A 27,102-nucleotide genomic window follows, 5' to 3' on the forward strand; every position below is an offset into this window, starting at 1 on the left:
CTCTGCTGCACTGCTCGTGAGAAAGTAGCGGAACTCAAAATCTCATATTCTAAGCGAAGCCTTTTACAGAGAAAGAATTCCTCTTTCGATAAAACGATTAAAGTGAATCATTCATCTAAAATTTGTTAGATATTATTCTAACTGTTTTCCCCTTATTTCGAGAGGATTTCCTCTTATATCGATTCATATTCCTCTTACACGAAGAGGAATATGTCGGCTTCTTTTGTTCAGTCATGCTCTACCTCCAGACATGAATGAAAAAATAACCGTCATGGGTCAGAATTTATTTGGAACGCTTTTCAAAAAAGGTATGTGTGTTGCTGTAACATATAACGAAGATAACTTACCCACATTTGGTCAAATACAGTTTATAATCTGTTGCAAGAGGTTGAATAATATTTTCTTTCTCTTAACTGTGCTTCATACAATTGGTTACGATGAACATCTTAGTAGCTATAAAGTCCATAACAAAACTGATTGGCAACTTATTTGTTATGACGATCTTATTTCATTCGTGCCTACTTATTGTAGAACTGGAGCCAGAAGTACATCTAAATGTATTATTTTCCGCTATATATTGTACTCTTTTCAAATTAACCAGTATAACTAGCAAGAATAAAGTACAGTGTGAATAAATAATAATCCTCTTAAAAGAAGATTAAATAATTTGTGTATAAGAGGAAATTTATATTAAAATCAATAAGATTTGCATCATACATATAACATATAATCCCTCTAACTTTAAGAATAATATGTTTATAATATTTTTCTCTTAATCCTAGAGGAATCCTCTCGAAGCCATGTATTGGAAGCCAATATAAGAATAAAATTTTGTAAAATTTCAATGATTCCGCTCGTTCTGAAATTACTTTTTTTTGGGCATGTAGCGAGAATTTTTCTCTCTCTAGAATGTTTCAATCAAGAAAGCTTGACCTGCGAGGAAAAAGTCGATATTCTCCCCAATATGAATAACATGTGTGAATTGGGTTTTCCTTCTATTTCATATGCGCTACCTCAGAAGAAGTTCAAGCATGCTATTAACGAACAATTGCGAAAGAGCTGTCTACTCAACGGCACAACTCAACAATAATTGTGGAGTTTACTGGTGTTAAAATTAAAGTATCTGTACTACGTTTCTCAGCAAGATAAGCCCTGCTGATGGTCCACTGCTGCACTGCTGGTGAGAAAGTAACGCGGTCGACGAGAGAATTTATCTAAGAAAGAAGCTGTCTAATATTCTCCCCCCGCGCAGAGCGATGTCGCGATCGCCGTCGCTGCTTCAGGTTTACACACGATCGCCTTACTCGCTCCGTCCGCCAAAGACGAGCGGAATCTGAGCGCTCCACGCCATGTGGCTGCCTTGTCAGCCCGTATTTCGTATACACCATCCGATCCGCTTCATATATTGGACGCACCGGGCGTCGCGTCGCGTCGCGTCGCGCCGCTCCGCTCCGCTCCGTCGATGCACTCCACGTACGTTTGCATGCGTTGCACGGGGCGCATGCACCTGTCTGCCAGTGTATAGGGTGTACAGGGTTGCACACGTACGCGAATCTACGCGCGGTCTATCGATCTCCCGCTATATTTTCCGTGCGTAACGTCTTCCACGGGTGTTGGTTCCGTGAACCGGCGCAGGCGGCGGGGAGTGTCTGCGAAGGGGTGCTTTCTCTCTCTCTCTCTCTCTCTCTCTGTTTTTTCACTCCGTCCCTTTTAATCCGCCCGCGACTTCCACCAGGTGTTCCTTGTTCTTTGTTTTTTCTTTTCTCTCGCCCTCTCTCGAATAAATCGATAAAAGTGTCTGAAATTAAGAGGGTTTCGCGGACAACGGCGGCAGTTTCCCGGCGATATTAATTTACCCGCCATAACCGAGGGAGCCCTGGGCGTTCGAATTAATTACATGTCGAGATACTGTACGCTCAAGTATCGGCGCGGGGCTCGTTTTTGTTTCGTTCGCCGTGCCGCGACAGTGGAACATCACTCAACTATGATCTCGGGTAATCAACGGGGAGGCTGGAATGCACCGGCGGGGAGATTTTGCACGGCGTGACCCCGTGACCTTTCTCACGGGGGCTGAAGGGAGGCGGCGGCGGCGGCGGCGGCGGCGATGGCGGGAGAGGGAGGAAGGGGAGGAGGCACTGTGTGTGTGTGTGTGTGTGTTATATTGGGGTAGGACAGAAAGGGGAATACACAGAGACAGGATGGTAGTCATGGAGACCATGTCCCGAGAGGCTTCCTTAATTCAAAGCTTGATTGGCTCGAGCAATCTTAAACTTGTATATGCCTGATAAAGCTTCGCTCTCTTTCTCATCTTTGCCCCGCGATTGCTCATGACCGCGATAAGAGAGAAGAGCGGCCGCTATATATGCCTCGCACTACCTCCACCCTTGCTGGAACAATAACGCGCGGCAGCGTACTCGTCGACGTTCCCGGACGGTTTTAACCCCTTCAGATTCGACTCGATTGGTCTTTAAAGCGAGATCGTTCCAGCCGAACGATGGATCCGATTAGAATCTAATTCTCACGCAGTCGACGATACGATCAAACGGCATTGTTTTCTCAAGGGCTTTTTTACGCTAAGCGAGGACGAACCGAACTTGCAGTTTCTCGCGGCTCTCTGTTTCTTCTTCCTTTTTTCTTTTTTCTTCCTTATCAACTTGGGATCGCTCTCTTCCTCTCGTGTCTTTCTCCTCCCCCACCTTCCGTTATTTTTATGTTTCCTGATTTACAGCCCCCTCGCGCGCACAATGTTACGTCGCCGCCATTTCCGGGCGAATGATATCTCGCGACTTGGTCACGCCTTCTCACGGAATTGAATCGAATTAATTTCCTGCCCAAGTCCCTTCCATCTATTCTTCTTCCTCTTCCTCCTTCCGCGTCCGTCGACGTCTAATAAAGTCAACTCTCCTCTCTCGCGAAGCCGCAATCTTTCCGGCGACTTGCAGTTTCCTCTCGCACGCGAGGAAGGCGATAAAACTGTCGGCTGTCGCGGAGAAATGGAGACGAAGAACAAGAAAGTGAGTGAAGGAGAGAGGGAGGGAGAGAGAGAGAGAGAGAGAGAGAGAGAGAGAGAGGGAGAGAGAGAGAGAGAGAGAGAGAGAGATAGCGAGGGTATGATCTCCGCGGCGCGTATTTGTCGAGTATTCGATACCGCGCACTCGGGTTTCACACTCGACTCGCTACATTGTCGCATATTCAGTCACGGCAGCCAGCGAGAAGGCGGGCGGTGTCGCTCGAAAGGCGAAGAAGGACGAGTCAAGTGTACGCGCGGCGCGATTACTCGCGGCTCAGTCGTCGCACAAGCGCGCTTTAATCGACAGCTGTCGAAGTAATGGCTGTTCGCTTCCCAACACGTAGACACGTTAGACAGTAGTTGCCTGGGGATTAATCAGGCCGTCGTTAGCCACCGCGTTGATTTATCGGTAACGATGATTGTTAATCAACAACGCCCGGTCGCCGATAGCGCGCGTCCCCCCGTGGGAGTATGTCCTCCCATCGACACGGCGCGCCGACGGTCGCCGGCGCTGCTGTAAAGTCGCGATGAACGCAGTCCGGGGAAGCCCCCCCTGAATATTTCACGCGACGCTTCAAACTCGCCCGCGGTCGCTCGCGAGCGCGCAGCGGGTTCCGCAAGCAATTCGCGTGTTTCCGCCTCTAATAAATAAAGAGGGAAAGAACCGCGGCGGAAAGGGAGAGGAGCGGGTTAATGAAGTTCGCGATCCGGCTTTTCCGACCGGCGGAACTAGCTGCGCATTAATATCGCCGAGCGCGATCGCCCGCCTTTTAATTCCCGCGACCGTAAGTGCGCCGCCCCGTACGATAATTCGCGGCGATAAATGGCCGCCGTTAGCCATACTTTCGCTCGCTTGCACATCGCCGACGGTATAATGCGCCAGCTCGGGAATAGAGGTGGAGAGATAGAAAGAGAGAGAGAGAGAGAGAGAGTGAGAGAGAGGGGGGGGAGGAAAGAGAGCGAGCGTGTGTCGCGTCGCGAAGTCCATTGTAAGTGGTAACAATAATTGCCGGAGCAGCTTTCCGCCGCTCGCCCGAGCGGTCTCGTCTCGCTCCAGTTTTCGGCGATTATGCCGTACAACCCCTCCTCCCATCGACTTCATTGCCGTCCGCGAGCATAATCTCTCTAATGGAACCGCGAGATAATGCTCCGGAGAAGAGATTGGTGCTTCGCGGGAGAGCAGCTCCTGTGTATATAATCGGTGTCCAATAATTCAGCAAATACGGCGAATTATAACGTTACCCTCGACACTCGCACACCGAGTCGGGGGGGGGAGGGGGGGGTAAGTTTCATGTGCCGCGTATCGCGCGGCGCTAAATCGGCCAAATGAAGAGCGTCAACCGCTCGTCCGCTCGCTCGCTGCTGATTTCTCTCGGCGCTGTCGCAATTTCAGCTACGCGCTTTCTGCCTAGCTGTCGCACCGCGCCGTGTTTTTCCGCGAAATAATCGCACTCGTTTGCGCCTGCTTGTCACCGTTTCGCGTCGATATTGACGAAATCGAAGCCATACCTAGCGCGCGCGCGCGCCTTCGCTTCGGCACGCTCTTACTCGCCGCGGAAATCGGCCGGCACTATTATACCGACGACGAGGCACGGGAACGATGCCAGCGGAATGTGTCGTATCGATATTTGTCCTTAACTTCGCAACACGCGCCGCTGTGTCCTTTCCTTTCGACGAAATGACCATTGTTTCCACGGTCGTTTTTGCCGAGACCCGTGTCGTTGCGCAATCCAGTTACGTAATTAGCGAGCGGTCGCACGATGCTGTTTTTGCAGCGCGCGAGATTCGCGAAAGCGGAGGTTGTTGAATCTCGCGACGCGACAGCCCGCTCGACTGCGCGAAAAAGTGGCGAAACGCAGCGGGGAAAGGCGGCGGGAGCTCTCGCAAGATGGAAACATCGATTTTCTTCTCTCTCGTTAACAAATCAGAATTGCATGTCTTTCGAAGTCCGCAGCCGGCGGCCGCCGGGTCGATATCGGGTCGATTGTCAGTACGCGACCCGGCACGATATAAAGCGCGAAATGTCCGGAGTCCTCGTTCGGTCGGCCGAATGTCTAGTTTCAAGCATCGGGGATTAATCTCGGGCCGCGTACATACAGTGAGAAATTTCACGGCACTTCGCAACTTTGTTAATGAACGAGAGCCGCGCGTCGAAAATTGCACGCGCATTACCACGCATTTCGCGTTTCGCGTTTCGGAGATTCTAAGGGAATGGTCACGAGGGATTACTCCGCGTCGGAGTTTAACAAGGATATTCGACCGGCTGCGCTTATTAATTTCGCCACGCGAAATTGCAGGAGCACCTTGGAAATTTCGCCGCCGCGAAACTTCAGTGGCAACGCGAGAAGTCACGTAAATTTCGCCTCACCAAGTTCACGACAAATGGAGATAATTGATCGTTGATTACAGGCCGTAAATCAACGTTCGGCCGAGCACTATATTCTAGAGATGAAGTAAGAAGAAGGCTTAATAAACAGTCCGGAAAACAGCATCGTTAACGAATTGTGTCAGAGTGTTTCATGGCGTTCAAAATTATTTTCGAAATTATGTAAAGAAAGCAATGTGATATATTTTTCTTTAGCTCGTCACTCTTTCAAAATCTGCCCGGCTGGATTGGACGTTGGATTGGTGAAGAGGTGGTTCGACTTCTTGGCCTCTTTGTTCATCAGATGTCGGTTCCATTGATTTTCTTCAGGGATCATCTTGAAACTTTGGCTTGCACCAGCAGAGCTTATCCGAAATATCGACAAACTTTGAGAGCATATTCGTTTGATAGCATATGCAACTGTCCTATTATTTTCGATCGAGCTCAACAGTTGCTGAGAAAGTGTGTCACGCTGAGGCGTGAATTGCTACTCGCTTGTAGTCGCTTTGTAAACAGCTCCTGTAACTTTATGCGAGTTTGATGCTAATTTATTTGTAATTATGTTGGGTTAGCATTCACAAGTTTAAATTAGCGTGATTCGTTAATGGTTGGCTTCCAGACTCATGTTTGTTAAACGCGCATTTTGTTTATTTCTATTTCTAGAATATAGCGGTAACGTTCGGCTGAATGTTTCCGGGACGCCCTATATATTATAGTATCGAAATACTATACACTCTTCGGCTTTCGTCGGCGAATCCGAGCCCGCAGAATCTTTTCTATCGAAATTCGATAGACATTTTCGCATTTACGTCTTTCGCTTCTTTCTGTCACGTTTATTTCACGTCGATTTTTTCGACGTGCACATTATCGGAAAAATTATCAAATTCTTTCAAATTCGTATCATGTCGGAAACAAATACGGCTGCGAGATAATCGTTCCCCCTGCCTATGTATCGTCGTTTCCGCATTTATTTATACAAGCGTATAAATAATCTACCGGATATCACCGGCTCGGAGTCTCCGTTTATTTGATTTATTTTATAATGAGCGTGTAGAACTTGATCGGCGATATATTGCGACTTTTTAAGTAATTATTGCGCACCCGTGTGCGATAATATACACATACGCGCCGAGCCCATTAACAATCCGACGAAATATTCGCCATATTGAAAGTGGAATTATTCTGTATCGATCGTCCAACGATAAAGAGCTTATGGTTTCCGGGGATTGGTGGTGGTGGAGGGGGAGAGATGATATTGTCGCGCTCGGCAAGCGGCAACGGTTCGGCTGGTAACGAGAATGGAAATTGCGAACAATTTATTCGCCGTGCGCGCGTTGCTTAACGAACGAACTTTACAAGGAGAAGCGGCATTCCACCAAATTGCCGGCATTACGACGGACGATGCAACGCGGTATAAAGTACGTGCTGTCGTAAGCCTTTCCTTATGCAGCAGGAGTCATTTCCCGGCGAGCACAACCGCGCCTCTCCGAGCTCCTGTCGCTGCAGGATTACGCGAAGGATACTCGAGGAAACGTAAAGACAGCCGTCGCAATTTATCCGGAGGGGACCTCTATAATTTCGTGGCTTACGCTTGCACGTGCCATTGTATATTTCCCGAATTATTCCACTCGCGTCCGTCGATATCGCCTCGTTTTAGTTTACCGAGATTTAACTCGCGACGGATTGTCTGTACTTTGGATTATCGCGCCGGCGCTGCCTCCTCCTCCTGGGAAGAATGCCTTCCGCGAGATCCTATCGGAAAACTTGAGACAGAGAAAGACAAAGAGAAGAGAGAGAGAGAGAGAGAGAGAGAGTGTGTGAGAGAGAGGGGGGGGGAGAGAGGGCGAACTTTAGAAAATAATTACGACGGACGGTGGACCTCCACCAGGACGCGAAGAATTTTCTTCTCATTTCGCAGGAAAGGGAATTCTCGCGGCCTCGCCTTCGTGGAAAATTTAAGACTCTGGACGTCTGGATCCTCGGACCGCTCGTAGGCGTTAAAATTTCATTTCCGCTTCTTTCCGGATTTCGGAATTGAGGAATTCTCGAGCCCTTCCGGCTCTTTCCGGAGCTTTTCGCATTTTTCGCACGTCGATGGTTTCCCAGGATCGACTTTTCCGAGGCATCACGTGTTCCGAATCTCTCCGGAGACACTCAAGTCTTTCGACGACGTTATGCGATGTTCGGCTTCTGTTACTTTATGCGAGGAGCGCCACTCGGCCAAACCTAGCCGAGGATTAAAGGAAAAATATTCGGGCGCGCCTCGTTCGGCCGAATAGGCGAAGCAGGAAGAGCAGAGGCAATTTCCAACCGAGCTGCGCTAGTATTGCTTCCCCGCTCGCTCATTCTCTCTCTCTCTCTCTCTCGTCTCGCAACGTTTTCTTTCATCCCCTTTCTTTTTGTTTTCACGTAGATTTCGCGAATTGGTAAACGGCAGTGAAATAGTTTCAACGGCACTCGGTAACGAAAGTAACGGGCCGAAAGAAAAGCAGGGAGTCGCAACATTTTATGTTGCGTCGCGAACGGACGTTGCGGATCGGTGTGTATTCCTGTCGGTGAAGAGCGTTTCTAAAGTTTGAAATCAAACTACGGCGAGCGAAATAAAAATAAAACACATACACAGAGGAAGAGAACAAGGTTTTAGACTTGTATGTAGCCGCATGAACGAAAACACTTTCCGTCGTGGAGGTACGGCCACGCAAAACGCGATTTCTACGCGGTCTCGGTGGGAGAAAAATATGGGCGTGTACGTGAGTACAAAGGACGCCACGCAAGAACAATCCTTTATTGCCTTTATTAAGCCTTTATTAAGGCAAACCTCTTGTTCCTTAGATGGCATGAGATCGATGGGTTTTTAAGCGCACGGGGGTTTTTGCGGTGGGTTCTTGCATTCTCAGATCCAAATGCGCAGGCTTTTTAATTTTAACTCGTCCGGACTTTATACCGTTATTCCGGGAATATTCTGTGAATCCTGCGAATCCTTATGTTCGTTTTACAAATTCCCCGTCCCGTGAATCTCGACATCTTAGGAAAATTGCTTCTTTAAATTCGCGAGGCGCGCGATTTCGAGAGCCGCTCCGTTCAGTTTTCCGTTCACGTTTCATGCAAACCGAGTCTCTCGATTGAGGCTCCAAACGTTCGCCCGGTGGGACAAGGATGAAGAAAATAATGGCACCGACAATCGCATAAAAATATCTCTGTGCATGGTATCGACGAAAGCGTTGCCGGCGGCACAGGCCTCGTGTCACCGGCATTGGTGCGCGCAAGTAATGTTGGCGATCAATCGTCTGTAGGTCGTGTTGTTAAATTTTTAATCCCGTTTATCCCAAGTCAAGGGCAAACGGAAAGAGAGAGAGAGAGAGAGAGAGAGAGAGAGGGAGGGAGGGAGAAACGGCCAGCTAGAAAGATAAAAAGACAAAGAGATGGAGATTCCTCAAATATCTAGAATCGTGTAGACACGAGTCTCGCGAGGAGTCTCGAATTTTGCGCGAACAAACGAGGGAAATAGTGCTGGCAAACGAATTAATTAAAACCCGATTAAACGTTGCCTTGTTACGAATCGCGCTTCTCCCGACTTCTACGGGAATAGAATGTTTTTTCCAAGTGCCACACCGATTAATAAAACGCGAGATTTAAAGTCAACTGCGCTAGCAGCCGCCGCTGTTGCTTTTCCATTAAACAGTCGTATCCGAAGCACGGGAATCACGCGGTACGTTACGAGGGCGAAAAAAAATGTTTTCGCAGTATGTGACGTATGTGGAGCAGCACGATACGTGTTACGGTCGAAGAAACACGTCGGAATAAATTTCGAAGCGGGTGAAGCGGGGCGAAATGTGTGAAACACGAGAGACGACGTCCATCGGTCGTCGTAAAGTTTCTCCTTTCGGGGGAGGAGCGCGAAATCTCGGCAAGAGTAATACAAGAAAGTGGCGAGGCAGTCTCTTAATTACGTTTACCTAGCACGAGAGAGGATAGCTCGCGAAGGCGAGTAAGCGTTTTTAATGGAGAGCCGGCTGTAATTTAGTCGGCGTTGATAGTCGCATCCGTCAACCGGAACTATGCTTCGCGAAAGCGTAATGCGAGGGAGCGCTTTTTGGAGCACCGCCACCGGCGGCGAAGAATTTAATTAACCCGCGATGGACCAGGTCCTCGTGGAGAATATACAATTTTCTATCTAAATCAATTATCTCGCGCGCCGGAAAACGGACGCGTTGAATTCGCTTGTTCGAACTGGATCGCCGATTGAGACCACCGTTCTTAACTTTCGAAATGAGAGAGAGAGAGAGAGAGAGAGAGAGAGGGAAAGGCAGAGATTTGTTTCCACAATATCCAGGCCACTCTCTTCAATAACAAAAGGTTTCCTCAATAACAAAAGTTACAGCTTCTGCGAGAACTTGAATGAGCATCGCGCGCCGGTACGGAGAAGATCTAAAGAATATGTAGGAGGAAGAAAGACTGCTTCCACGTTTCTTACTTAAAATTTTCGCATTTCTTAATGCGAAGCCTTCTCTTTAAAATGTATTCCGCTCACTCCCAGTTTTACCTTGCATTTTCCCAAAGTGCAAAATTGACAAAAGCCACTTCCACCGGGGGGATCTCGCCGAAGGATATCTCCGACGAGACTTCGCGGACGTTCTAATTTTGCACACGAGTGAGATCCGCGGGAAATCCATAAGAAAATAGCAGCGACCGCTGCACGCACTCCCGTTAACCCGCCTCCTTCTTCATCCATCGATCCACTTTTTTCCGGATGTCATGAACGCAACTTGCGTGTGTTTACGGAAAAGACGAGAGAGAGGAAATTATACACTTGGATCTTTGCATCTCCCGGAAAGGCAAATACAGGGTCCTCTGAGTTCCCGAGAGCCATACTCATTCGCGAACCTTCAACCCCTGGTGTTCTCCTCTGGAATTTTTAGACTTTTTACTTCACCAAGTCACATTCAGCCGACTAAAATGAAACCCGAAGGGATTAGCTGCAAATGAATTTTCTCGCGAGTGGGATTGCTCGTCTCACGATTTTACTCAAACTTTCTCTATTAACCTCAATAATATCAAGGAGGAGTTCAGGTGGTGGACGAGAGAGTCCACGTGGCTTGCAGCTCCAACTTATCCTATTTGGACACGCGCTATTCACACTCGAAATATTGTTCCTTCGCGTGTTAAATCGGAGAGAATTTTTCACGGGGAAACGGAGAACAGCACAGACTTGTTATATTATACGCGACGCTCACGCGATTCCGCGTCGCGATACATCTTAACGCCATTTACGAATATAATCTCGTCATACTGCAATATTATTCGCTCTCAAACGTCGCTCAATAGTGAATTTCTGCCCAATTCCATAAATTTTTTCTCAAGTCTATTTTAACGAAATCCATTTTTATAATTCCTTTCTCGTTTCTGTCCCGGCGGAACCAATTACCGCGAATTCTTCTCTCGCTTTTGTTCCAGCAAAATCGATTTCTGTAATCTTTCTGCCGCCTCAGCCCTAACGGAACCAATCTCTGCGAATATTCCTCTTGCTTCAATCCGAGCGAAGCAGAGAGGGGCTGATTCGCCGGTGTGAATATATTATTTATTTTCTTTTTGCGCGCCGAGCCACGAAAAAATCCCGACCTCGGCGACGCGGAGAGAGGCGTCGGACGAGCGCGCGATGATAAAACTGGGCCGCGATGTCCATTACGTCGCGATTACGTGGGAAACTTTCAGCGAGGATTCTGCTGATCGCCGGGCCTGAGCCCGACGAAATTACAAAGCAATACACTTCGAGCGGGAAGTGTTCCGGAAGCCTCGGCTCCATCGAACAGCGGATTACTTTGCGGGATTTTCAGCGATGATTCGCTGATCGCGGAAAGTTTCAACAATTTCCTCAACTCACCTCGTTGCGCAGCCGGTTAATTGTTTTCGCTCGATTTCGCCGTCACGTTGCAGCGAGAACGAAATGGCTTGTTGGCAAAGTGGCTCGCGCGGCGGAAAGTTTACATATCAATCTTGTAACATCCTTCTGTATTTCTTCGCGGTAACTTGTTCGCCGTTTGGGAGGAAAAAAGATTCGCACGTGTTGCCTGCGGTTGAAATTTAATTCGGCATGCGGTTCGAACATGCCAAAATAAAACGAAGCTAGATACGATTGAAGGCAAATAATAATAACAATAATCACAATACGGGGAGTGGTACGAAAAATACGTAAAAAAATGCGCGGTTCATATGTTTCATCAAAACACATTGCGTGGAACATTTAAGCGCAATATTACGCGCCGCGTACACCGCGAGCACCGAAATTATTCCCATAAAATTCTACTCGCGATAGCAACGTTCCCCAGTAACATCCCGCCGCTGCGTCGGAAAATCTGGAGGGTGGTGAAGCGGGGCGTCCCTTTGAAATTCATCTCCGTAGGAGGACTCCACGTCGAGGATAAATTCGTCAACAAACTTCAGCCAGTTATTGCGACCTGAGAGCGACTTTCCCATCGATAAGTGTGATATTGTTTTCTCGACCCTGTCCGCGCCTACCCTCCACACTCCTCGCCTTTTACCGTTTAACCCCGCGATGCAACCGATGAAGCGAAATGATAAAGTGTCCCAATTGTCCGATTCGCACGGTGTATGGAAGTCATCGCCGGCAAGTTGCCGAGTGTTGAGGGGCGCGTGACACGTGACCGGGGTGAAAATTTGAGTCGGCTGCGGCCGTATCGGCACGAATCAATCGGAATTTCGTCAGGGTGCACGCCTCTCTCTCTCTCTCTCTCTCTCTCTCTCTCTCTCTCTCTCTCTCTCTCTCTCTCTCTCTGTCTCCCAGCGTCTTATTAGATCGTCCGTTTCTCTTTCTTCGTTTCTTTTCTTAGCATTCAGCCCGCTAAATCACTATTTTATTGCCAGCGTTACGATCTCGCGGTGTCCCTCAGGAGGTGTTCCTGCGACCCACTTGATAGATCACACGTACACACCGACGCCGACGGGCGGCGATACGAGAAGCGCACGCGAAGCGAGGCAGTACACGAGGAAAATTTTAAGTGAGTCGCTCGTGCCTGATTGCGACGATATTCAATGGAAGTGTGCGGAAAATGTAGCGCGCGCCTTCTCGGGATGAAAAGAGATCAGCGGGCGGTTGGAGGACTTCTTAGTAATTGACCTAATCCACTGGCACAGTGGATCTGATATATGTGATCCGAGGATCTTCAGGGTAGCCTAATTTTCGATCGTTCGGCCGCGCGAGCGGGGAACGCGATTTCACTTATCACGGGCAGGTTTGTAATCCACTTAGGCATAGTAACTGAATTACTTTAAATGCCACTCAGCATTATGTAACATCGTAGTAGTGCGCGTAGTAGTTCGATGGGAGCAGCGCGTGGAAAGACCGCGCGGGAGAGCTCTCCGCTCCGCTTGTAATTCCTCTCATATTTCCTGAGCCCTTCGTTCGTTCAGGGAATCGCTCAGGTTGCGAACCTGGCTCGAAGTTGCTTGATTGACGAGACAGATTTTTAGATGCGCTATTACAATGCCGCCGGCGGTACCGGTGACATTTTCGCAATTTCCATGGAAATTCAATCGATAAAACCCAATAATCCCTCGAGAGCTTCATACATAAATAATGCTGTTTCCGTCGAGAGGATTCGGATCGAGATGGGCTCATTAATCGAGATAATTCGGCTGCTGGATCGAAAAATCGTGACGTTGAGATGTGTAACACGCTCCGAGTGACTCGCATCGTCTTGGTCTTTTCAGTTACCCCAGCGAGAGAGAGAGAGAGAGAGAGAGAGAAAGACAGAAAGAGAGAAGGGGAGAGAGAGAGAGAGAGAGAGAGAGAGAGAGAGACAGCGGGTGAGATTGTATGGAGTAACTGGTCGCTTTACCAACCTGTTTAGTGACATTTACGTGTAATTGTCCGCCTCCTCAAGTCCTCCTGCTCGAGAAATCCGCCGAGTCCGGTGTGTCGCTGGCACTTTCGGGTAACTCGGATTGTTCGTTACCGAATAGAAGCACTTGATCGAACTCGATCGGCCGCACTGCGGCGCAGTATCGTTCCTCGGGCTTCGTCGAGTCACTCATGTTGAGTTTCAAGCCCTCGGCGACGAGGCAGGCTGATGAGTTATTAATTTAGAGCGCGATCGTACGAGCGATCGTTCGTCGTGCCGTTCGACGATTCGACGAGGTGCCCGCTCGCTCCGCATTCGGCGTTTACGTTATCACACTGCTCTTCACATTCGTTCGCGCGCGCTCGCGAATTGCTTCAGGAGTTCCGGGATAATGAATTCTCCCCCCTCCCCTCCCCCCAATTAACGCCGGGGATCGTTTGTCATCACAACGAGGTGCGTCGCCTCGCGAGCGAACACTTGATAACCGATAACACTGTATTGATTCGACGTCCTTGCCACGGCAACATCGCGGCAATATCGTGGCAACACTATGCATCCCCGTGATCCTCTTAAGAGCACCACCTCGCGACTGCGCTTCCTTCCGCTCGCCGGCCGATTGCTACCATCCTCGCATTCTTCCTCCTCCATCACGGTAGCAACTAACAAGGCCGGCTCTTTCCATGAAAGCGAGTCTCGAGATCGGATTCAAGCCGAGGAAACATTGTCCTCGTGTTCCGTCGGGCAAGATGGAGCGGATATATCGACGGGGCTGGTCGCGCGTTTCGAGTAAATGGTATATATACGGTACGCGTTGTAGGTCTGAAGAATTTAACCATTTAACCGTGTGTGTGTATGTATGTCTCTCTCTCTCTCTCTCTCTCTGTGTGTATGTGTGTGTGTGTGTGTGTATATATATATATATACGCGACAAAGTTGCTGCAAGACGAAAGGTTGATAAGTGCGATGTGCATTAGGCTGTCGCGCGACAGGCTTGTCGAACTTTCGGATTCAAGCCGGAGACTCTCAGAGAATCGACCGACCGCTCTCGCGAGCGTACGAAATTCAAAAGCTCGAGATTCGCGGGAATTTTTAATCTTCGGGGTCCAGGCCAGGCTCCGTTAAACTGGAAAAGAGACCACCAAGCAGCGTTTTAGAGTCGAAGGGATCGGCACGTAGAACGCGAAGTTCCTCCCAACGATTCCAAGTACTTATACGATTAATAGTTCGGATCAAGTCCGGTCGAGTAAATCAATTGTCAAAGATCCTAATGGCCCGACGCGTTCCTGATTTACTCCCGGAGTAGCTCGAAGTTTCTCACTTTGCAAGATTATTCGGAGCTCCAAATGTAGAGACCGACAAGCCCGTTGGAACAACGTAACGTAAATCGCAATCGAATCGTGCGATGCAAATGCAACTCGCGAGCGCGGAATCTCGTTATTTCGATTTATTTCGAGAATATTAATCTTTCATACGCGGCCCGTGACGAAAGAGCGGTGTTTACTTGTGTATCGTGGCAGATATTCCGACGTTTTATCTCGCGCGCACCGGCTGATAAAAATAAAAAAAGAAAACTCATCAACCCATTTCACGGACATCCGTCATTCGATTGTACATAAAGAATGCAAAATGTGTACGCTTGCTTGTTTACCTCGTTTTTCGCGCGAAGGTGGAGAGGTCCATTAAAACGAGAACGATTTTAGCGTATCCGCTCGCGCTTTCATCCCTTTTCGCGATGAATCGCGCCAAGAATTTTATTGTAACGAACAAACGATCAGCTTTCAATGTAATAATCGTGCGCGCGCGCGCGCGCGCCGCGAGATCCGCGATTGGCGAATTTTTAATCAAGCAAATACCTTCAACGACCGTGTGAGCCGACTACCCTCCTCCTCCTCCTCCTCCTACCTTCCCCCCTTTACTCTTCTTCGTTATTAAATTAATCCGCTTATTATCTGGGAACATGATCTGGGTAATATTTGAATAAAATTATACCTAAATAATTGTTATCTCTCGCCTCGGCTGGTTCGTGTTATTCGATTAACTGTTACTTTTACATAATTATGCGCTCGCGCGCACTTAGAATATTGAACGATTCGCAACTGTCGGATGTAGTATCCCCTTTCAAGTGTTTTCCGATGTCTCTCTATGACTTTGCAGCACATTAATGAAGAAACCGCCGTTTTCATCAAATACTATTCTTCTAAGAAAAAAAAGAAAGGAACCGTCTTCAAAACTAATTAGCCAAACGCGACAAGCGAATCAACTTCCTTCAGCGTGGAATGAAAGCTCTCTTTCCTCCCTGCAACGACGGGCACATTTTGGGGAAAAATTCATCGTCGTTTTCATCCTCGGCTGTGTTTTGCTAATTGCAAACGAAAAAACGGAAAGAAACTTGTATCGAAGAGATCGATTCAAGCGTCCTCGTGAGTATTGTTTATTTCGACCCCCCTTTCCCCCTCCGCATTGTTACACGTGTATGTACGCGAGTTCCTTTTCAAGTCACGAAGAACAAAAAAGCCGTCCGGAGACTCGATGAATTTGCGACCGGCGGTATAAAAGACCATTCACTTGCGTAACCATGGCGATTCCAGCTTGTGCAGCAATAACGCCCCCGCACAAGTTCTCTTATCGTGCTCTCTCGGAGCTATTCGCCTTCGGGAGGGCCTTGCCCGGAGTTAACGAAGCGAACTAGAGGATCTTGACGATCGCAAATTCGGCGGAACGTCACCGGGTCATTCGTCGTTGGGTTATTCAAGAGGGCGACTTCGACATTCGGCACGGCAGACGGGAAATCGCGAACGAGCTCGACACCGTCGTTATTCCCCCCTCCCGTCTTCCCCCCCCCCTCCCTGTCGTTCCCAGCCCTTTGATGTTATTCCTTGTTTTTACGCCCGTGCTCGCACCCGAACGTTAATCCATCGCGCTTGTGCGTGTCAGAGAAAAGTATCGTGTTCCGCGCGATAGTAACGTTCCCGTTTTTGCGACGAAAATGAATAATAATCGTGACAAATGCAATAACAAATGACGCAAGCGAGACGCACCTGTTATTACCGGGACGTATTATTCCGCTCTGTTAACTTTGGCAAAACGAGAGAGTAAAACGAGAGCGGGAGATAAATTTAATTGGCCTGATATAAAATGCCGGTTCCGTTATTCTTCATCTCAATTGCATCATCGAGAGAGACCACCGAGTGAGTTATACACCGCTTTATCGTTCGTGTTCAGGTGTATTACGTTTATTGCAGTGTACTAAAGAGATCTGATTTATCGCTCGAGTTTCCTTTGGCGTCCCGAGTTTTGCTCCATCGAAATCGCGTTAATCAAGCCGAGGGAGACGATAGAACGGACCGAGCCGAGAGAGCCGAGAACGGCGACGTCGTCGGGCAATTTTTGAATGATCAGCGGGACGAAGTTTAGGCGCGGATATGCGGCGATATTAGAAAGTTCTCGGCCTTAATGAACCACGCGTTGTTTAATCGCCCCCGCCCCCTCCCCGTGTTAATTAAGTTCCTCGCCCGGACCGCCGTGCCATGCTAATATCGTACGCGCTGAACTTTCATTCTTTCTCCACGCTCCCTCCGCCCCCCCCCTCCCCATAATATTCCCGTCCGCTTAATAAGACTCCATCATCTGTCGCGAGTTCTCGCGTAATCGCGCCATTATGTACCGATTTTGCCAGATTTCCACGCTCTATCGTCCCTCTCTCTCTCTCTCTCTCTCTCTCTCTCTCTCTCTCTCCGTCCGTCGCTGTGTCTTCGTTCTACCTCCTCGGTCTAAGGCTCTCGTTCGGACGAGGGCCTGACGCCGGCCCCCCCCGCCGGCGCGGTCTCACTTTTTCCTTCATCTCCCATGGCGATGGTAATTATTCACCATGCAATATCCGTCTGCCCGACGATACGGAATAATTCATCGCGACGGCGGCGAGATCTCACACGGAGGGAGCTGCTGCAACATGCTGTCGGGGTTATATTTCCCGTCGCGCAGTGTCCCGATCAGCTTTTCCCACGAGCACACTCGTCACTGGGTCGTCCACGCGCGATCGCAGATCAGGCGTGATCGTGTCACTCGTGCTGGCAGATCGGCGCGTAGATCTCTCTCTCTCTCTCTCTCTCTCTCTCTGTCTCTCTCTCTCTCTCTCTGTCTCTCTCTCTCTCTCTGTCTCTCTCTCTCTCTCTCTCTCTCTCTCTCTCTCTCTCTCTCTCTATCTCGCTCTCTTTCTCTCTCGTGCCGTCGCGTGCGTTCTCGCGCTCTAACGAGCGAGTATTCTATCCGCGATTCTATGACGGATTTCTAGTGGCAGGGTGGGTGTACCTCACACACGAAGGCAGTGATCGACGATCTCGATCAGTCGTCGTAGATTGCGAACACTCGATATATTAAAATATATTCATGCGTATGCACACATCAGTTCCTCTCGCGCCGCTTCCCGGCCATGCGACGGCATCGAGGCGCGACTGTTACCGGCGACGGCGATATCCCCTCCGTCATGCCCATCATCGTCGTCACGTCGTCGCCGACGCCGACGCCGACGCCGTCGGTCCCGGCCGTCGTCTTCCTCGTCGTCCACCTCGACGAACAACGTACCCCCGCGCGCGCTTCGGAGCGGACTCGCGTCAATTCCGCGACGGAATCGCCACCCTCCGCGGCAATGGAGCCGCCTTCTCCACCCCCGTGCTACCGACGGCGCTCATCGATCACGGCGTCTCGTCGTCGTCGTCGTCGTCGTCGTCGTCGTCGTCGCCGTCGCCGCCGTTGTCGTCGTCGTTGTCGTCGTCGTCATCGTCGTCGTCGTCATCGTCGTCGCCGCCGCCGCCACCGTAGTCGTTGTCGTCGTTGTCGTCGTCGTCGTCGTCGTCGTCGTGGTAGTCGTCGTCTCGAGGAGAGATCGAACGAAGGCGCAGCCTCCGCTTCGACGGTGGATCCCACGACTCACGAGGAAGTTGTCGCGCGCCGTGCTCATAGGGAAGGGGTAGGGAACGTGGAAGAGGGCGAGAGGGAGGCAGCCGAAGGTGGGATGGACGAAGGGGGTAGGTGGGTAAGAAGAGTGCGCGCGATCGGACACTGCCTGTGACAGGCGAGCGAACGAGCGACGCCCGCTTTGAGGATTCGGAATAGATGCTCACCAGGACACGGGTCGTGAGGATCCCCGAGATCCTTGTGCTCTCGTGAGGAAGGGGGCGAAGTGGGAAAGAAGTGACAGAGACAGGAAAGGACAGAGAGCGAGAGAAGAGAGACAGAGAGCGGAGACGGAGAGAGAGAGAGAGAGAGACGGAGAGAGAGAGAGAGAGAGAGAGAGGGAGAGAGAGAGAGAGAGAGAGGGGGAGAGGGAGAGAGAGGAAGAGAGAAGAAAGAGAGCGAGCGAGGCGAAGCGAGCGAGAGAAACGTCGGTGATGAGCGTCCGCCCGCTGCGACGCTCCCGACAGGACTGCGTCTCGCTCCCCATTTAAGCCTTTCCCTCCCGCGGGCTCCCTTCCAACCCCGTCCCACACAGCCGCGCAGCTACCCTCGCGTTCACCCCCTATCGTCGACTCCCCCTCGCGCCCTCTCAGCCCCTGCCTGCCGCGGCCACCCACCTACCCCACCGCGGCCACGACACCATGAGCAGAGCGAAGCGCGACGGCCGCTATCCCCGCCGCGCTTCTTCCGTTCCTCCGCCTCGTCGCGCACACGCTCGGTCGGCTCCACCACGACGAGGCAGGGGGCCGAGGAGGATCGGGAGGCGAGGAATCGGCCAGCAGCCCTGTCGCGTGTAAGCGTGTAAACGTATTTGCGTGTGCCGGCTAATTTCAACTGTACCGCTCAGCTCGAGGGTGGACGCCGCGCGCGGCGCGAGATAGCGTCGTTGAGAGAGATGAGCGCGGAATTTTAACGGTAGGCACGCCACACCGAGAGAGAGAGAGAGAGAGAGAGAGCGTCTGGCTTTTGACGTCTCCGTCTCGCGTGAACGGATCGCCTGTAATCTCTCCTCGTTGCGAGAGCCGCTGCAAAATCCGCGTGTCTGTGTGCGCGCGCGCGTCTGTATGCGGGTATGCACGTGGAGTTCGGCTCCCTTTGCTTGAACGGGGCTTGAGTCGTTGGGGTTATCGTTGGCGAAACCGCGAATCACAGGAATTCCTATTTACTAGAAGTGTTCGCGGGGAAATGAGTCCGGCGAATTCCTCGCATGACGAATGCGCCTATATAGCTGCAATTTGCCGTACATTTGGATTATCCCCGCCGGGAGCCGGCCTGTGTTACACCTGCGCGATAGTCGGCGAGCTGTATTTCAGCTATTCGCAATCTGCCTGTCGGCGAGCTGTTTTTCAACTATGTTCGCGAGCGTTGTCTCGGGCTGCGTATGAATGCGGCGTTTGGTGAGGACGCGCGCAGGGACGAGCGTGTATCCTGAGGTGTATATATCTTCGACACCAGGACCTGGACTTTCCGTCCTTGACTTTACACTCCGTGTAAAGCGGCAGAAATGGGCTGAGCAGTCGGCCGATGGAAGCGTATATCGACGTGGTGTGACGCCCTCATCAAGGCCAGCTGCTGCCCGCTGCGGAGCTCGCAACAGTGTTGTGAATTGAACACGTGGTCGGTGAAGATAAAAATAACGCGTCGTTGCGTGTTGGTCGTCGTCGTCGTCATCGTCGGAAGGTACTCACCTAGAGCGAGAACTTTGCATTCGTTTGAAAGTGAAATTAGCAAGTACTGCTCGCACTTGAACTTTCCATCCTTCGGAGGAGCTCTCAGGGCTACCTCCTCCCGCGGGCGGCGGGCGGCGCGTGTCAGCTCTGTCCGCATGCGAAATTCATTTGTCTTTCTCTCTGTGATAACACGCTGCTACCCTCCCTCTCGCTCCCACTTGAAGGGACTTCCAGTTGGATTAGTATTTAAACGAGACCGCGCGCGGGGGTGATTGTTAGCACCTCGATCGGCGTGTCATACACCTGTGTGTTTCCTCGCAAATTACAGGTAACGACTTTGCTTTCCGCTCAATTTGCATTCGCATTCATCAGGCGCGTGTACGTGTACACGGCCGATGGACGGGGTTGAGGGAAAAATCAGACCCTTGGCCGATTGTCATCGTAACTTTCGAAGCGACCAAAGTTGATTTCATCCGTACGATTCGATTAACGTTTGATGATCAGCGTGGCGATTGAGACCGGAGGCTAGAGTCCGCAGTATTTGGAACGCTTTTTCCGGGAAATTGAGTTCGTAGCGCACTAGCAGCGGGCCAGGTCGCGGTTCTTTCCGCGGTTAATTTCGAGCTAAACTCACTTTGATAGGATACTGTTTGAAAACGGTGCTTGATAGCGCTTCATAAAAAGACGGCGTAACGTAATGACAATTTGACTGTTTGAGTGTATTCCTCCGCTCGAGTGTAACGCCCGTTTTGCACGGAGCGCACTAAAAACGAGGAGGGGAAACGGCTCGGCTCGAGGGCCGTCGACGAGAACTAATTTCTCACTTCGTCTTGATGGAAAGCTCATTAGGCCGTCGAGAAACTCCGCTTTGATGCAGGCAACGAGGAGATCGATAATATAGCGGTGTGCCTCGAGTTCGGTCCGCAAAACGTTGTCACCCTGGGCGAACCGGCAACACGAAATATCGGCGACGGAACGGATTATATTTCGCTTTGCGGCGGGCTTTGCGTTATGCACACCGTCGCGCGCGCAGTGTTACAGCTTTACGGAGTTTTCAGACAGGTGTCAGAGCTGAATGCGCGCAATCAGCTGCACGCCGCCGCGTATAATTAGCGCGATTATTGTAAGGGCAATAGTCACGCTAACGCGTCCGCACGTCGATTACGTTTGATTAACATTCCGTATAATGCGCATAAATTGCATAAATCAATAGACAGTTTGTCCCCCAGAATTACCCCCCTGACGCGATCACGGTCCCGGGACACTTCGTACACCACCACGTGCTGGGTCATTTGATCCATAAGAACACGCGGGATCAACCGGGATGCCGACACGAAGCACTCCATAAAGCTGCGGTTCGTAAGGTTGGCGGACCTGTCTCTTAAACGCCGCGCCTTAAACGCTTTTTCTTTCTCTCTCTCTCTCTCTCTCTCTCTCTCTCTCTCTCTCTCCTTTTCACTCCCTCCCTCTCGGTCTCCCGCAACCTCCTCCTCCTACGAGAACCGTTCCTTTCGGGCGGTCCGCATTTATCCATTCCCGAGGATCCCTTCATCCTCCCGTGGACGTCTAAGGGATTCTTTTTTCGTTGCCATCCGACCCATTCGTGCGAGTTTCCACCAACGAGATCCGATTCAGGACTTCGTTTCCTCCATGGCCATGATCGCGCGTGACACTCCCGAACCGTCTTAAATCCCGCGATTGGGGTCGCCGCATAAACATCCCCTCTGGTCTAGTCAATTTCGCTGAGATATCGCTTCGTTTGCCCATTACAGCCGGCGACGCGCTATTGGTCCACCGGCGATGTACGCGTTTCGTATTACTTGCGCGTTAACCCTTAGTCCTTTCATCCCTGGATTAACGTGGAAACGCTAAAGGGATGCCGGAGGGGCTAACGTCAGAGAAACAGACTCATTCATGCTGAAGTAGAAATGCCGGCGATAGTGTATTCCCGATATTATCGATTCGGCCAGACGTAATAATATTGGATTTGCGTAAATTTACCAAGCGCAGAGACGCTTTTTAACCTCACCCAATACCGGTAAGGATTCCAAGAAAATCGACAAGGATTGCAACCGTAACAAGTTCGAAGCCGTAGGACCGCGAGCAGCGGAAATTCACCGTCTTCGGCGGCGGAGGATTCGTGCTGCTTTGAAAGACCCGGGGATTCGACGACGAGCATTCGAGGTCCGATGTTCACGTCGATGTTCGCGAACAAAATGACTATGTCCCGAGGAGAGAGACGCCGCAACGAGGAAATCCAAGCCCTTCGCGATTCCGTCGTTGGCGTTCGCCCGTCTCCCCCCGCGGGAGAAACCCGTCGGGAAACTTACACGCTGCGCGAAACATCGAATGCAGAGAAGCAACTCGGTCATTGTCATTCACGATGATCATCCCTATCCCCGGAAACCTGAGGAAACAAACATCGTTTGTGCAAAAGAGAAAGAAGAAAGGACAAGAGGTAAAAGTCTCCGGCCGCGGTTGGGTATCTCGAATGAAGCAATTATTTATTTAACAAAGCCGTCTCACTGTCTCTCTTCGTTTATTCTCCTCACCCTATGGACGTATTGTTCACCTCTCCTGCTCCTGAAGCTTTTGTGCCGCCGGAGCGGCTTTGGCTCTATAGTCTAGCCTGCTCTTTGTGTTTATGCTCCTATTCCTTGCACAACTAATCAACCCACCTGCCCTCCCTGCCCCGCTCTGTTGTTTTCTACAGAGTTACGTCTAGTAGAGGCGAGGCTACGTCGCGTCGGTTACACTTAATAGAGACAAAACTAAACACGCATTCCAAGTCAGTGAGGGATTAGGGGTCCCAACGAATGGGAAAGAGAAATGGTGGGAGAAGTTTGACAAATTATGGCAGCATACGCGTGTCCTGCCTAAACGAGACTCCCGGGGGGCTCTTGAAAAATTTGTCTTGTCCCACACGCCGAGGACAAACTGCTCCGATCATTATCGCTCGATAGCGATCCATTGTTACAGGAATCATGCAACAATCCACGACTAGTTGAAAGTGTGTCGCGGGTTTTCGCTACTTACCTACCGTGAGGGAATCTTGGAGCGACGCCATCCAATACGCCCCCTCGCCGCTGCTCTGTCCTCCCCCATCGATGCATCTCGCTTCGCGGGGGCAATATCGAGAGGGTTGTTCGCACGGGTGCATTCCTGGCGCAGAAAGCACTCGCCAATTGTCATTTGCGTCGCTCGGCCGGAAAATCTCAGAAAACGCATGTCGTTTGCGCGGAAATAGTCAGCCACCGATCGGTTCAGAGCAATTAATGATTCGATCAAATCTTCCCCTTCCCTCCCTGTTGCCCCTCCTCGCTCACTTTCCGCCGCCCCTTGGATGTACTGTTCCCTAGCTCTGCTTCTCAAGTTTTCACGTCGATGGAGCGGGACTTTGCTCTATCGTTTGGCTCAGTCCGCTGTCGTCGTTTGTATTATCTCCCCCATTTTCTCTATCTAACTCCCTCTGTTAATAGATTCATCCTACATTGTTGAGTATGTGCGAGATTAGACACGCATTTTGGCCAGTGAGGGTCCAGCGCCTCCAACGAGTGACAAAGAGGAGGACTAGTGGAAGAAGCTTGACAAATTATGGCGGCATACGCGTGCCCCAAACGAGATACTCTTGGAGTTTTTGAAAACATGTCTTCTCATGGAACAATGATAAACCGTCACAATCACTGTCGCTCGATAATTGCTCAATAGCCCATCGTCACAAGAATCACACGATAATGGACGGATAATCGAGCGAAACGTGACGTTATTATATATGGAAACATTAAATGGCGAGTGTTGACGAAACGTGGCTGTATTAAAGCGAAGAAGTGACGCGTGAAAATATATCGCGGGTCGTAAAATAAATACGTTTGCGAGAAAAGCCAGGTACGAATCATGAAAGCGCACGTTGGGTGAAACTCGGGGAGCCAAGTGGCAACTAAAGAAAAAAAAATGAAGAACGGAATGATCGGACAATATGAGTATGAGATGTATCAGTATTTTTAATTTCTTACTGGATTGTCAACTTTTATATCGTTCGTTGCTTATATCATGTTTTTTAATTGTTTATTATTAATTTATCATTTTTGTCGGTGTCTTCTCACGAGTGGAGGACAAACCGCTCCGATCACTATCGATCGATAATTGCTCGACACTCCATCGTTACAAGAATTATATGATATACAGTTTGTTCAACAAGAAAGTGTTGGTGATAATCTGAAAGAAATAAAAGATAAAGTCAAGCTGTTTTCTTCAAACGAAAATGGAAGATTTTTAGTAATGCGCAATTATCTAATATTTGATCCAGTTGCTTCCATTATCAATTATTGCTTGGCACCATTTTTGCATATTCTGCTAAAGCACGCCATATTGTTTTTATTTTTATGCACAGCTGCTTAAAAATAAAGACACGCTTTCCTTTAAGTTTCATCTTAAGGTATGACCACATTGTATGTATTTTCGATGGGATTTGCGTCTAGAGAGAATGCCGGCCAATCCATCATAGTTATGGCATTTTTGAGCTTTTCTGACAGTAGCGGTTTTTTCATGGTGGACCGAAATGTGGTGATACCACGTTATTTTCACGCAGGCGGCTTTTGATGATATTAAGCGAGATACGTTGACCTCTTCGGTGGAGTTTTACTTGGGCCTAACGCAGGGTAAGACTGGGATTTGTCTGAAAGAGACACAAGATCGCTTTGTCCTGCTTCCGAGTCGTTGCATGAGACAGTCCTCTTTCTGGCAGGTCGTCAACATTTCCAGCGGCTTTAAATCTACTTGCTCACTTTCTTACGAAAGCCTCTGACTTTTTAATTGCACTAGCAGTTGCTGCGATTGTTAATTTTGGTCCTTTGGAACGGTTAATAAGAAACACTGCCTGCTAACGCTTCAAATATTTTACACTCATTTTTAAAAATAATGTTTACTTTTAACGACTACTCAACGCAACTTTTTCATGTACACTGCGCAAAAGAAGTTAGTTTCAAGATTCAAACGGTATAAGGTGGATGGTGCTACTATGATTTTCCACAAAAATATCACTCACACACTTTCTTGCTAAACAGATTGCAATTGACAATGATCTCTCTGCATTATTCTTTATTCTCCTCATTGTTGACGAGAATCTAATGATCTTGATACGAGTGTTAAATACGAGATCGTCCGAGCGAGTGAGGGCCAAATACAGAAAAAAAATGGTTTCTTTCCGGACAGATGTTGCGTAAGATTGATGATTGGGCAGTACATATAGAATATAGAACGGAACAAAATGTGAAACAGCGGAGGTATCGCGAATGTACAGCAGAGGTAGAAAAATATACAGGATGGAAATGCGTATATTCTGGTCCCTTTTGAGATTTAATTACCGACACCAAACAATGTTATCGCGGGATGCGAGAATCCTCGAGTGTGCGAATTCGTTTATGCAGGAAATCTGGGCACCAGCAGGGAGGGAGCGTCGTATTCTATCGAACTGATGTAGGAGTTGATAGACATAATGAGGGTAGAAGATATAGCGAGGGTGGTTGATGGGGAAATGAGGGGTAAATGGGCCCGACAAAGTCACTATGGCTGACGCAACATCTCATAATCCGTTTGTGTCGCGCACGTTGCCGAAGAGTTCGCTCGGCTAAATTTAATTTTAGCGAAATTTCTTCAAACCGTACCGGAGAGATGATGTTAATCTGAAGCTATCGTTTGTCGGTAAGTTCTTGGCATTAATTGCGTTGATGGTTACATACATATCAGAGTCTTCACTTCGTTAACGCTTAAATTCGCGTGGTTAATACTTGACACTTTAGTGTCAAATTTTAGTGTCAAATTCTCGTCTCTCAAGCGCTCAGCATCTCGCTCCTCGAAATGACAGGAATTACTGATTGAGTTTTTCAAAGTTCCCAAAGTTGCTTTCTCGTGCTCGACTGATTCCGATAATCGAAGCCTTCGTGTCCCAACTTTTTACTTTCGAACGCCGGATATTTTAGTGATCTACTTTGGATACAAGGGTGTATCAACTTTTTTATACATCTAATAAAATACTTACGTTCTTCCAACTATAAGTAGAATATGCTGTGGACGAGAACTTTTGAACTAAAAAATGGCTGTGCTAAAAAATCTTGACGAATCTCCGTCTTCCAAACACGTGAAATGTGATGCTCGGAAATAAATGGCGGGCGTGGTCGCCCGTCTTTTCACTGCGCGCGATAAGCGAGAGACGGGAAGTGGAAGGAGATTTCACGCGGAGCGAACGAGAGTAAATCTGTGTCATTGATCATGCCATCTAAATTACGCTGATGGAAAATTCAAACTTTTATGATTCCTCAACGAGACGATAGGATGACAGGAGCGTCAAAATTAGACTGTAACGAAGGGATAAATATCAAAATAAAACTTCCTCTTACGATTTTACAATTTACGGATTACAAAGTGTTTTGCTCTCCTCGGCCCTTGATCTTCGGCCCACGTCTTTGAACTTTCCGATTTTCATTCCAGACTCCGCAGAAACGCAGCTTATAAGAATAAAAAGGCGAACACAAATCCCGGAAACGATTGGTTTGCGGTCCCCGACTGTTAAAACTTCCTCTCTCTCGTTTTCTCGCGTTTCATTAGTCACGGTAGTCGAGGGGAACGCTGGAGCTTTGCAATTAAATTTGCGTTCATTCGGCACGGGACTTCGGCCGTAAACGCTCGTCGCTATCGAGGTATTGTCCGCGAAGCGCCACGTAAAAGTACAGCAAGTGGCGGCTGTGTGCTTGTAGAGTCTACAGAGTTTACAATTTCGATAAAAGCGACCACCGACAACAATGCTGGTCCAGGCGTCTCGGTAGGAACTACCAATAACTCTTGGTCAATAACCCTCGCGTCGTGGTTCCCCACACAACTAATATAGCCGAGTCACTTTCTAGAAATTAGCGCGGGTATCCTTGACGGGATTTACACAGGTCGTAATAATGGCGTCCGTGATGTCGCGGTATATTGAGATGCATGGGAATGGCAAATTTGCCGTATCGAAAATCCGCTCTCTCTCTCTCTCTCTCTCTCTCTTAGCCACTAAAGTGGATTAACTTGTCGTACTCTCACGAAAAATCGCTCTCTCGTAAAGATAAAGTGAAGATCTTTCGACACACGTCTTTACACACACACACACACACACACACACACTCTTTTATTCCGTTTATGTAACAGACGACGGCGTTTCCACCTCAATTACGATTTACGAGTTCGGCTTAAACGGTACAGCGAGAGACGCGT

At 49.2% G+C, this 27,102-nt stretch overlaps 1 protein-coding gene across 8 annotated transcripts in view; it reads right to left on the bottom strand.

Annotated features, from left to right (window-relative positions):
* Positions 1-27,102, bottom strand: part of SK (small conductance calcium-activated potassium channel) — a 146,854-nt gene that overhangs the window by 37,934 nt on the left and 81,818 nt on the right. For 3 of the 8 annotated variants that reach the window (XM_025301158.1, XM_025301161.1, XM_025301159.1), the window contains exon 1: positions 13,236-13,658. The exons of 3 other annotated variants lie outside the window; for them this stretch is intronic. The gene's annotated coding sequence lies outside the window, so the exon portion shown is untranslated. Of the gene's footprint in view, positions 1-13,235; positions 13,659-17,542; positions 17,982-22,893; positions 23,060-27,102 lie in introns of those variants that run through there. 2 more of the 8 variants (XM_025301160.1, XM_025301162.1) reach the window with 2 other exon arrangements.

Source organism: Harpegnathos saltator, unplaced genomic scaffold (genome assembly GCF_003227715.2).
Source record: "Harpegnathos saltator strain DR-91 unplaced genomic scaffold, Hsal_v8.6 scaffold403, whole genome shotgun sequence".
Classification (NCBI taxonomy): domain Eukaryota; kingdom Metazoa; phylum Arthropoda; class Insecta; order Hymenoptera; family Formicidae; genus Harpegnathos; species Harpegnathos saltator.